Source organism: Cygnus olor, chromosome 4, assembly GCF_009769625.2.
Source record: "Cygnus olor isolate bCygOlo1 chromosome 4, bCygOlo1.pri.v2, whole genome shotgun sequence".
NCBI lineage: Eukaryota > Metazoa > Chordata > Aves > Anseriformes > Anatidae > Cygnus > Cygnus olor.
Window position 1 is genome coordinate 76,396,098 of NC_049172.1, and position 12,507 is coordinate 76,408,604.

The following is a 12,507-nucleotide window of genomic DNA, read 5'->3' on the forward strand; positions in this document are numbered from 1 at the left end:
CCATAGCTGGTTGTGTTCCAGGTGTGTGTGCTAGGCAGTTTCAGTGCCTACACAATGTCAGGGAGTCAGGAGTAGGGAACAGAGTCTCCAAAAGCTGTGTTTCACACCCAGTGTTAAAAAAAAAACACACGTGAACAAACCAGAAATACCCTCAGCTGACTTTCTAGCTTTGCATTCCTACCCGTAAGTAAAATGAACACTTAATCCTGGAAACATAACAAACTTCACCGAAACACTAGAGACTTAACAAGCATTAGAAATCCAGTGTGCGATTTTCATGCAATATTACGATAAGTACGCTTATTATTTCCTGTTTTTAATACATATCCAAAACAACAACGTGTGACCTCCAAGGCGGTATGTGAGACCAGCAGCGTGCTGAGAGAGCTCATCGTGCTGGTTTTGCAGGGAGGAAGAGAACAATTAGGCTAATGGCCTTTAATTGATAAAGATTGAATTGGTCTGGCCACCAGAGGAGTGGCAGCTCTCTGCTGCGGGGCTTGGAGGAGCTGCCTGAGTGTGAAACCGCTCTAACACATGCACAGGTTTTACACCTAAACTTTTTAAAGAACAGGTATGAAGTCTGAACGAAGTGAGGACAGGTTCGTTCTGGACCATGGAGACCGCTTGAACTTTCAGGATCTTGAATTGCCAGGCAATGCAGAGGAGGGCAAATGATGGTGAGAGGCACAGCACATCTCGGCTTGTCACAATGTAGGTGTCCCACCGAGGAGTTTCTGCTTTGCAGGGGAGTATGAGTTGGCTGTGCACTGTAACGGTTCTTAGAGCATCACTCTTTGCATGCAGTAACACATGAGATGAGAGGTTTGGCCCTCTAACAAGCCCCTTTTGCTGGGATGTACCTCGCAGGGCTCCCCCTTTCTCCATTGAGAGGGGACGGCACATCTCCAAGGGCTATTGAGGTTCCAGCTGAGGTGAACTTTTCCTCTGGAAATGGCTGTGCCTCACGATGGGGTCAAGCAGAAAACAAGGATCTCGCTCGGCTCTGCCGAGGTTAAGCGACGGAAGAGCCCTGAAGTCTTCTCCCCCGCCTCCCACTCCCATACAGTGGGAAGATGTGATGCCTTTTGGGTCACATATCTACAAAGCCTTCTACAAGAGGCCCTTCCAATGCACACAGGGTGGCTCTCGTCAAAAAAAACATGTTTGTTAGAGCGGTTTTGAACCTCTGTCTCTTCTGCACTGAAAAGCAGAAACGTCTGGTTGTTTCCCACAGGGGTTACGAGCAAGGTGGTTTCCACCGCACGCCACGTCTGTCTGCGCCTGCAGACAGGTAAATCCCAAAAGTGGAGGAAGAGAGTCGGGGGGGAAGGGAAGGATATAACTTCAGACAGCATTTATTATATTTAGCTGTAATCTGTTCATTTGGTGCCTGTTATTTCTGGATGCTTTAACACGTTCTTGGGCACTGCGTCTGCCTCAGCGGGGCTGTTCGGCTGTGCCAGGCGGGTTTTTGCTGCAGAGACCCATCGCCAGCTGACGGTGTGTTTTCACGTGGCTCTCCCGGATAATCCCTTGCTCCTTCGAACAAACTGAGCTGTGTGACTGCATGCTTTGAACCGCACCAAGTGCAACGCTTATCCAGGTCATGTGCTCATGCATATTCATCCCTCTAGCAGGCTTCTCCTTCGTTCATTTAAATTCTTCCTCTCTGTCGTGCCCTGCCGAAGGGAGTTCCCTTGGGGATGTGTTTTAGTGTAACAGCGAGCTGGCGTCAAGGCTCGTGGATCGATACTGTGCATGCTTTCAGTGTTTAAATTACCACCATGGTCTGTTGGTCTTGGCTTAGGCAAAAGAATCCCGGTGATGAAATGACATTCGATCTGGAGTTTGCCAGATAGTGTAAACAAGCGCATTAGTTGGACCGGATAGGCATGATAATTGCAGAGCGAGGCTGTTCCTTGAATGGATCCATTAAAATCAGCTTCAGGGAGCCGCATCATCCTTTTATTACTGTTACGAAGAAAGGGCCAAAAATAAACCGAGTAGTTGGAGCTGGAGGATCTTGCTGCACAACAGCGAAGCCACCAAATCTGTTCTTAACTCTGTGTGGCTGAACTTGTGGACGGGTGGTGTGTGGGTCCAGATGCTCCTTCCACGCTTCATAGTGCAGGAGGGCTGTGGTTACGTGGGGTTACACAGCTGCTGCTGTTAGGAACCTCACACTGCAGAAAACGTGTAGGGTTTTGTGTCCTCCTATTCCAGGGTTCAAGCCCCTCGCTGATTCCATCAGATGGGAAAACGTCCGCCTCCTTCCTTCTCCAGAGCAGGTTTGACACTTTGCAGAGGGCAGGGGTAAACTTTCCACTTGCTGTCACAATTCTGGTGCTACAGAGCCACGCAAGTACCAGAAATGCTGCAATTCGGAGAGGCAGTCCCTGGGAAAAGCCACAAATGGCTTTAAATTTGGAAGGGTCTGCCAGCAGAGTGACGGGGAGATCCTGGTACTTGTTCCCCCATAGCCACTCGTGGTGGTCGAGAACAGGGGCCACGGGGGGAAAGGTTTTCAGGAGATGTTTGAGTTGTTCTGACTGAAGCTTGGAAATCCAATTGTAAGAGTATATTCACAATTTGAAGGGTTGTGGACCAGCCCTGACATACAAAACGAAAATTGTACTGTAATACTAGCTGCTAGCTGGCCCAGCTTTGTGGCCTGTCTTGTGCTTAATGGGTAATCTGTTGGGATAGCTGGAGCTGGATGCGGTACCTCACCGAGAGACTTCATCTTGCTGGAGCAAACCCCGAGTTCCTGAAATGGGATAATTTAGCTCGGTGAACCGATTCTTATTTCTTTGGCTGATCGCTCAGCTCTGATGGTTGGCTGGTCAGAGCCCGGGCCGTGACTCGGTCTGATCAGGCACTGAGGTTGCAGAGGTTTTGCTTCGGGCACGTAGTTGGGGGGTTTGTGTCTTTGGGGATGAGACCTCTTGTGAGCAGCAGATTAATTTCTGTGGTTTTTTTGTATCTTCACATGAATACCTGGTTCTGTCTCCCTGGTAGGCTCTGAGCTGGCAGCTCCTGGCGTTGGAAATCCAGCTTCTCCTGGATGGAGCCTGGGTCTCTGAACTCTATTAGAGTTTGTGTGTGCTTCGTGCACAGGCTGGAGCACCCTGATGTGCTGAAAGTCTTTAAGAAAAAAAATCTGGCTTTTGTGCTACATGGTGTCAGCCAGCCAGCCAGGAAGGAGCAGTAGGTGTGTACCGTGCAGAGGCTCACCTGGCATCTCCCCATCCCCCTGCTCACGGCAGGCCAAGTGGAAGAGTAAATACTCCTCCAACCTAATCACATTAAATGTTCCAGAGTGTAATACCTTAATTTGGCTGCTGACATTAGGGCTGATGGGGAAATGATGTGCTAATCAGGAATGACAGCCCTGCTAGGTAGGAATCTTTTGTTTCCAAGATTAAGCGAACCTGACGAGGAGCCTGGTGGGGTGTGCCCGCAGCCAGCAGCGGGCCCTGCACGCTGACTCAGAGCACGAAGCCTCGCGTGCAGGCTGAGCCTTCCTGCCCGGGGACCGCCTTGTGCTCTTACAAACCCCTCACCGGCCTCTGGGAGATCCCGTCCAAAAAGGTCAGAGGCATTGCAGTGTCGAGTCGCCGCGATTGCGCCGTGAAGATTTCAAAAAGCAAATCACGGTTTATTTTTTGTGACAGCTTGGAAGCGACGTGCACCAAGCCTGTTACTGCTCGGTTTCTCTTTAATGTCTAAAATCTGGAGGGGGGTGGGAATCCTTCCTGGAATGCACACCCTGTGCACAACTGCTTTTCAAAACTGTTTGAAAACAATTGCTTCTGCAGGAGTAGGAGCTAATTTGAACAGCCCGTTCTGTCCTTGAGATTTACATTCCAGGATGCCAGAGGAAAATAGCACGCTGGAATTTGCTTCGTGTTTGAGGTTAGTTTGAAAGGAGTCCGGCACTTTTATTGAGGGTGGTTTTATATAGCAGCTCTCAGTGGAAACAGTTTGTCTTTTATATTTTTAGGTTAAGGGATTTCTTGAAGGTCAAACTGAGTTCACACAATTTTCTCTTCTGCCTTGATGGAGGTAGGCATTATTATTTTAAATGACTCGGGTACAAACTCAGTGTATAACCTCTTGGGTAAGTTATTCTATATAGCTGTAAAAGCAGGTTGATAAAATAAATATGCACATGTCATTTCCCAATTTGTGGCAATTGCTGCTTCCATTTCATCTCCTTAAACGGGTGGAAATTTTCCATGAGTGTCAATTGGCATCTCAGCTGAGGTGGTTCGTTGCCTTAAAAGGAGCATTGCTCACAGCCTTAATTGCAGATTTCATTAATTAGGGCATTTAATGATCCTGTCCAGGCACTCACAGCTTTCTCCGATGGGCTGCAGGAAGGATGCATCACTCGTGACTACTCTGTCACTCCCTGGGGCTCTTCCTCACATGCTTTGCACATGCTCTGCTTTAGGTATCCACGCAGCAGTGATGTTCCCTGCACCCTCGAGGAGGATTTTGCTCCATGCCTCGCAGGGCAGCGTGGCTTTGGGAACGCCTGCTGTGCCCCAGTGCCAGCCTGCAAGGAGGAAAATGCCCCAGGCTGCCTGTGTGCGAGGCAAAGTCTGGTCTGAGCCCAGCTCTGCAGACACAGACTGGAGGGAGATGCTCCTGATGGAAAGCGGAGGAACCTCCCAGCACAAATTACTTTCCAGTAGCGTATTTTACCTATAGGTTATCCTCTAACATACAGTTGCCTGCGATGAGAATATTCTGCGTTAGTAAAGAGAATACAGTAAGTATGTGTCTGTATGGATCAATATATGCAAAGTTAATAAGTTTTCCAAGAAGAAAAGGTGATGTAATGGGCTGCAGAAGTAATACTTTATTTATTTGTTCTCTCATTCAATCACGCTTATGATATAAATAGTGGAAAAAGATACAAAACCCAATGAAATGTAATCCACCCCAGTAAAGCTCCCCGGTTGCTGCGTGCTGTGCTCAGGCAGCGAGCAGCATCCCTCGGTTGGTTCCAGCACATTAGCAGCAACATGTGGAGCCGCCTGTCGTGGCTTGGAGGTGTCCAACCGATTCAGCAGCTCAGCTCATTAGGCAAGGCCAGAAGAAAATCAGCGTATGGGTGGGAGAAGGGGAAATGGAAGAGCCGGAGGCAGCACGGCCCGTGCAGTGCTGTAATGGGCTGAGTTCTGGCATTGCTGCGTTACACAGCCCCCATCCTGGGGTCAGACAGCTCATTTACTGCCTCTCTAATGGGAGCTGGAGGTGCCCCCAGCAGGCTGCAGCAGCAGCACCAGGTGGGTGGCACCCGTCCCCTCCAAAGTCCCCCCCAGCCACGTCCCAGCACCGTGCTGGGGAGGTACCGCCCTGGTGGTCGCATCTCAGCTTAGTTTAAATTCAAGTGGTAACTCCAGATACCTACATTTGCTGTTTTCAGAGCTGAGTTTGAGTTTTCAATGCTTTGCCCTGATGGGCTGACTTGCCAGCAGGATGACTGAAAGGAACAAATGCCTCCAGAGAGCTGCAGACGGGGTTGCAGCTGCGCAGGGTCCTCCTCCCAGACCTGCTGGAGATGTCTGCAGAAAGCATTTCTGAGCCTGCCGTGGCCACGTACAGTGAGGCTTCACTGGTTTGCTTTTTGCAGCATCCTCGCTCTGGCCGGAGTGCAGGATCTGGCCCTTCTCCTCCTGCCTTTTCGTTCCCCATCGGATGCTGTGGCACAGCCTGGGTGCTGTGTGGTGCAGCTGGCCAAGCGGCTACAAGCAGGATTTGCAGGATGCTGCTTTTCGTGGTAGTGGAAGCTCTGTCTTCATCTTCTTGCTTTGTTTTCAGCCCTTTTCACACAAGTCCAGCTCTGGATAACGCCAGGCTTTTGTTGCTATTTCTCAGCATTTGGTGCTTGCGTTGTCTGAATGCATTTCTTCTCTTCTGCTGTGCTCAGAGACCAACTTCTGGGTCTCTGTGGGCTGCGTAGCCACACTGACTGCAGGAGCAGGAACACGAACAAGGGATGTTTGTTTTCATTTTCTCATTTCTCCCCCTCAGCCCGTCTGTTTGCAGATCCGTGTCTCTGATCCGATGCTTTGCTCAATGCTTGGCTGCACTCGAGCACCCAGCAGTTCGCTTGCAGGGAAGCCTCGTGCTCAGCAGCTCTACCAGGATTTCTGACGTTCTTGTTTGACTTGAATTATTGGCTGACATTGTATCGATTGACTTGATTTTAAACGAGCATCGCGCATGCAGTACCTGCGATTTACTGTACAAGCTGGGTTTCATTTCGAACATGAGCCTCAAGCCCCTGTGCCGGCAGCTCGGCGGCAGCATTCGAGCTCGGGGTCGGGATGAGGTGGTGCAGTGAGTTATGCAGAAAGTGAGTCTGGGACTAAAGTTTGGGGTTGCTGATGTCTCATTAAAGGCTGCTTTGAAGGACACAGGCAAAGTGTTTCCAATCTACAAGGCTACGCTGTTCGGGTTCCAAGGTTGGAAAGTTCATTTTTATCTTCATACTGTATCTGTTTGCAGAGTTTATATAATTCAATAATTTGGTATTCCCTTACATAAGCACGTCATTACTGTTTGAACCAGAACCTAAATCCTCGTCCTGCAGTAGAATGTCCACGAGAGACCCCTAGCAAGAGCATTACAGCCCCGAGCACGAGCAGCCTGGCCCCTTTTAGCTGTTTTCTGTGGAAGAGGCAGGAGTGCAGGTTTTGGATGGGCATCTTCTCATTTGTAACGTCCTGAGGAAGCCTGGATTTGGTGATAGGGAATAAAATTGATGGTAGACATTGAGTCTTTCCTCAAAGACAAGGAGCTTGACATATATAAACAACCCAGATGGATATTTTTCAAATGAAGCCAATGACAAGGTTGACAGAGTTGGATTAAGTTGCTCAGGGCCTGGCCCAGGGACTTCCCAACCTCCCTGGACCCCTTTTACTGCATTTCTACAACACTGTCACTGGGAAATGTTTTATTTTTTTTATTTTTTTTTCATTGTATTTCATTGTGATTTCTCCTGTTGCAGCCTGTGCCTCTCCTCCATTCGTCGGTCTCCTCTGAGAGCGCTCTGGTTTTCTTTTTTGTCTCTAGCTGCCTTTTAGGTTTGTGGATACCAAAGCTATTAACCCCATAACACTCAGCTTTCAGTTTCTTACTAGTGTAAGAACCAGTCCTGACAGTAGAAGTGTTTTTTATTTTATTTTTTTTTTTTTTAAGGAAAATTAAACTAGCGTAAAGCTGGAAGAATTAGAGAATTCATTTTTGGGAGGAACCCTTCCCCAGATGTTACAGAAGAATGGGATTCATCTGCCCTTTGCTTTTTAGGTTATTTTGAGGGTTTGCGTTCACTGTGTTTTGAAAAGATTTGCTAAAACATTGCAGCCCTGCTGGCTGGCCAACCTTTCCCTTTTTGGGGGGGGCTGATTATCTCTGTGTTTCAGGATGAACCTCCGCATGCTAAAAACCTGACAAGTGAATTGCCAGCGTCTCAGATGATTCCCTTTCTAAAGGAGAGGCTGCCCAGCTCCTGGCATCTTTTCCTTGGAGGTTCCTGAAACTCTTCCCAAGTGTGACCTGGGTCCCCGTCAGCCCTGCTGGGGCGGATGGGGCGCTTTTCCCGTTTGGCGGGGCTGGAGGCTGAATCACGGCGCAGGAAAGTCCCCGCTGTCGGAGTCACAGGAGCTGAGCGCCCGAGCACAGCGCTGGCCCCAAGGCTTTGCCAAAGCCACTAATGGGATCCAGCTTCTGGGGTCGGGGACCGAGCTGGTGCGGACCAGCCCAGGGGCTGCAGGCTGCACCCTCGCTTGCTGGCGCGTGGTCTTGGCCCCGGTCCCCGTGCCTCAGTTTCCTCATCTCCCCTGTGGAAAGCTTTGAAACATGTGGATGTCGAGAAGGAGCCAAATAGTGAAGGGAAAACAGTTTTTATTCCCTTTCTGGCAAGGAAGTTGTCTTCCATGTAGACTCACCCGATCTGAAGCTCCTCTTAAAAAAAAAAAAAAAAAAAAATAATTTAAATTTAGGATAGAAAAGGGTCATTTTAGCTATTTATGGCTAACACCTAGCAGTCCTTCTTGCACCACTGGTGTGATAGGTGGTTTGCGAGGAGCTGGGAGGACATGATTACTGCTCCTGTCAGCTTAGTCTAAATGGAAAACAGGCAGCTGGTGGCTGGAGGCTGGCTACGACAGTAACCTAAGTGATCGAGCCCTGAAATTCAGCACAGATCTTGTTAATTCCATCACTTTTATTTGGATTTTTTGTTCATATATTTTCCTCTGTCTGCCTGAGCAGTGTTTTGTGGGAGTTATTGAAAATGTTTGTGGCTAGCCCTGTAACTAATGAGCCGACTGCATCCAGCCTTACATAAACTTGTCAAAACATTCAAGTCCAACCGGCTCCTGCTCCCTCTTCTCAAAATTCACGAAGGCCCCATGTTACAGGCTGTAGCAGCTAATATTGTACAAATGGGATTTAGTTTTTGAAGCAGATTATGCTGAGATGATTTTTTTATTTTGTAAATGATAGGGCTGCAGTTGGGTCTTTTGAGGAAACCAAGTGTTTGAGGGGTAGGAGGAGTGGCTCAAATCTGTCTTGGCCACTTGTGTCCCTCTGCAGCACGTGGTTTCCACGTGGGACAGGTCGGGCTGTTTCTGCTTCGTGCATTCCTTCTTTGCTATTTGGCAGAGGATTTCAGCTTCCCGTGCAGGTGAGCTGTCACCGCTGCTAAGCCTCAATCCTGCTCCGAGCAGCCTGGCCATTGTCATTGGCACCAAATGCCAGCTCTGCCCTCCAGCAGTCGTGGGTCCCTGCTGCTGCCCTGCTACCGTACCCAGAGGGATCGAGCAGCTGGGACTGATCCTGTTCTGATCCCCTGCACAGCCTGGAGCCCAGAGAAAGGCTCCTGTTGAGTGCAGAGCCTCAGCAGAGTTTGAAAGTGAAACATCGAGTTTTATGCTCACTGCCTGCTGCCCTTTTGGCTTTAAAACGAGAGGAAGAAAGTCACAGCAGTGTTTTGCGCTGAAATGTAAAGGGCAGCCGAACCAGGCTGCATTCCAGAAAAACGAACAACCTTGGAAATTATATGTTGAAAATGCTTGAAAAATAGGGATGGGTTTGTGTATTTGTTTGGAAGATGAAGTGTCCCACCCCGCCTCCTCTTGCTTTACTCCGTTTTCGCTCTCCCATGGCTCCGGCAATGAAGAGCTTTACTGTGTTTGCAGAATTTATATAATGCACACATTCATTCCCGTGTGGGCTAGAGCCTTTAACAACATGTTTTGGTCAGTTTTACAGTTGTTACGGTGACATAATAAAATTTGTCAAGACCCTATTAAAGTATGTTTTCCAATTGCCCTTCGCCCTGTGGAGGTGCGAACAGCGTCTCTGCGAAGTGCAGCTCGATGCTGAAATGAGAGCGGTTTCCTTCTGGTAGAAATGTTCCTGAAGCTTAAAATATTCTTTGACGGTGTCCTAAAGAAGCATGGTAGCATGTTAAAACCCAGCTCATTTGGTTTGCTCTTTAAAGCTGCAGCTTCTGCCTTAAAAATAAATGAGTAAAGGTAGGTTCGTGTCATTCTTATGCTTTCGGTGGCCTTGATGCCCTTGTTTTCCTCCGGCCTCATTGCCAAGGGAGCTACAACCCGAATCAGGAACGTGTTTCCAAAGGCGTGGATGCTAATGCGAGCTGCAAGCGGTGCTTCGTGCACTTCTTTCCCATGGATTTACTGAAAAAGGCTGAAAAAAGCAGCACAGCGAAAGCAGAGAATATGTTGCCGTGTTTGTTGCTGGCAGTGGAGTAAGCTCTTGGTCTTCCCTGCTGGTTCAGAGCCTCGGTGTGCTCTGCCAACACCTCTTAGCTTGCCTGTTTCTCTAAGAGGGTTAAATACCTACACCTTTGCTTAAGCCATCCGGTTATCCGATAGGACAACGTTCCCAGGGGACCGGAGCTATGTCTCATCAATTCTGTTTCAGCGAAGACGGTTTTACTTGACACCTAATCAAATGATATTTACTTGCTGCCGCTACGACTCCGAACTGTCATCTCATAGTTGTGTGATTTTTCACGAGCACGGTGCCAGTAGAGTTGAGGAGACTGTGGTTTGGTTATAGCTAGAGGCTAAACTAAGCCAGATGTTATGGCCTTTATTTGAAGTCATTAGTTCTTCGCCAGTTGGTCCGCGCGCATTCCTTTCATTGCTGGAGAGCTTTACTTTTCTGAGAATATCGCCTTCTGCAGGGAATCCTGGTCATTGTTAATGAATTACTTCTGGGCATTTCAGGAAAAATTAAGTAAAGATGTAATTTACAGAAAACAAACAACATTCTGGCTTAATTCCCACTGTGGATAAAGAGACAGGAGACCTGCAGCAACCCCAGAACGTGCAGTATGTCCAAGTAGCAAAAGAAATATCAGAGGAACCTTCCTCAACCTTGTTTTCAAGAGGGTTTCATCTGGGATAATTGGAAGGAGGACAGAGGGGAATTTCCATAGATAATTTTTGGAGCTGGGAGGCTTGACGTTTTGCTTTGCCAGTCAATCTGGACAATACTGGGCAACTTCTGTCCTTGATTTTTCCACAGCTGTTGAATAGGCATGTTCCACCTAATGAGGAACTTGAGGCTTTAGCTCGTAAGTTGGTTTCTAGTTCTGAGAAAAAAGGCAACGGAGAACTCCACCGCAGCATACAATGACAGTGGAATACCATAATGAGACCAGGCTTTGCCAACCAGCAGATTTTAATTTCATGATAAATATCAAAACGTTTTAAAATGTTTTTTTTTTTCTCTTGCAAGCAAAGAGCTGTGAGCTTCAACATTGCTCCAAATGTGCAGTAATTGCTGAAGAAGCTTCTTGTAGGAGCTCAGCTTCCAACCATGAGAATTCAAAGCGTGAAGTGTGGTCATCAGTTCTTACCCTCTTTTTTTTTTTTTTTTGGTTTTGTTGCAGTTTAGACCATTTCTGAAAACAAAAGCTGTTGCCCAAGATGCTGCTATCTTGCCCTTTGAATTTTGTTGGAAACGTAATGAGTTAAAAATTGCTGCATTTTCATGTGCCTCCTTAGGTTGTCTTAGTGCTGCAATTCTCCAAAGTTCATTTTAATTGTTTAATAATCTCCATGACATTCATGATGAGTGACAATACAATTAAGTCGGAGGAACTGCACCTCTCAGGAATTTGGCTGCAGAAGCTACCTGCGTTTCCCACAGCTGAAACCTTACCTCATTTTACTAGTATTTGGTTGCCTGGCTAAGGATAAGCCAGAAATAAAAAGTTGAGCAACAGCTCTGGTTTTAGCAAAACGGGTCGATGAAATAAAAGATGGAATTTGAGGCAGATCAGTCATTTCCTCCATGCTGTCCAGGCGAGCACCAGGATGCCCCTGTTTTGAATTAGCTTTTCGGAACAAACAGCACCCTACAACACTGGTCGCGTGATCTGTGCTCATAGCCTACATCACGTCTGTCCGTGCTAGGCCAGTTGTGTCAGTTCCTTCTTTTAAAATGGTCAGTGTGTGTTTTTGTATGTACATAAATGAGTAAAATATCTTTCTTGGGTGAATTTGCGACCCTTGGTCAAAACAGAAGCTGCTCAGTTGGTAGGAGGCTGGAGTGGTAGTGGAAGTGCCCTGCTGAACTCGGCAGGTTCAGGGAGTCAGGATTTACTCCCGTGGAGTAAAATCCTAAGGACCGCTAAGCTGGGTTTGAGCTTTCAAAAGATAAATGAGCCTTGTCCTCTGGTGAGATGAGTTACTTCCAGTAATAAACTTTGCCTGATCGGGTACTGAATTTGCAAAATAATTATAAGTATTTCTATCCCAGCTTTCATTCCAAAGTGTCTCAGACCATTAAAAGTACAAATTAAACTTCAGACAGCCTCGTCTATGAGGGAGGCGAAGCACTGTGCTGGTTTTACAGTCTAGGAGCTCACGTGGAAGCACTGCTGCAGGTGGGGCAGCGCTCCGTCCAGCTCCTCCATCCCAATTCCCACCACCCAGCTCCTGGTCCAGGTGGGCCACGGCTCTCTTGGCAGGTACAAATGGCTTTTGTGTGCTAGATGCTAATGCGTGCAAATGAAGGTTTCTCTTCACCTGGAACGACAGTTTAACCCAACGCAGCGGGTCTGAGTCGCAGGGTTGGTTTCAAGCACCGCTGTAATTCTGCAGCCTTTGCCTGACTCGGATGTTGGGCATGGATTTAGGTCCCGGAGTTGAGGTGTGAGGCCATGCTTTGTTGGCAGGCCGGAGCTGTAACCTGATTAATCTGAACAGGTAAAAAGTAAAACGATCCATCAGCAGCACAACTGGCAGCGCGGCCCGTCGAGTAGTGAATTTTTCATCAGGGGGCCATTAGAGAGGAGGTGTACGTTACCGAGGGTGGTAGGAAGAGGAGAAACGGAGCCAGGCTTTCATCCGGAGGGATATTGCCTAAGCAGCGAGGAATCCTTTCATCAATAAATTATGAGAAGAATGGGAGAGTTTCGAAAGATCGGCCTGTTAACGTGCT

The 12,507-nt window shown here is 47.9% G+C and overlaps 1 protein-coding gene and 1 long non-coding RNA gene across 9 annotated transcripts in view; both read left to right on the forward strand.

Annotated features, from left to right (window-relative positions):
• The window catches only part of EXOC6B (exocyst complex component 6B), a 293,346-nt gene that overhangs the window by 231,046 nt on the left and 49,793 nt on the right, over positions 1-12,507 (forward strand). The window lies entirely within an intron of this gene.
• LOC121069283 lies at positions 3,779-8,278 on the forward strand. The gene is made up of 3 exons (XR_005819371.1): positions 3,779-3,918; positions 4,007-4,068; positions 4,720-8,278. It is a non-coding gene; the product is annotated as an uncharacterized LOC121069283 (long non-coding RNA).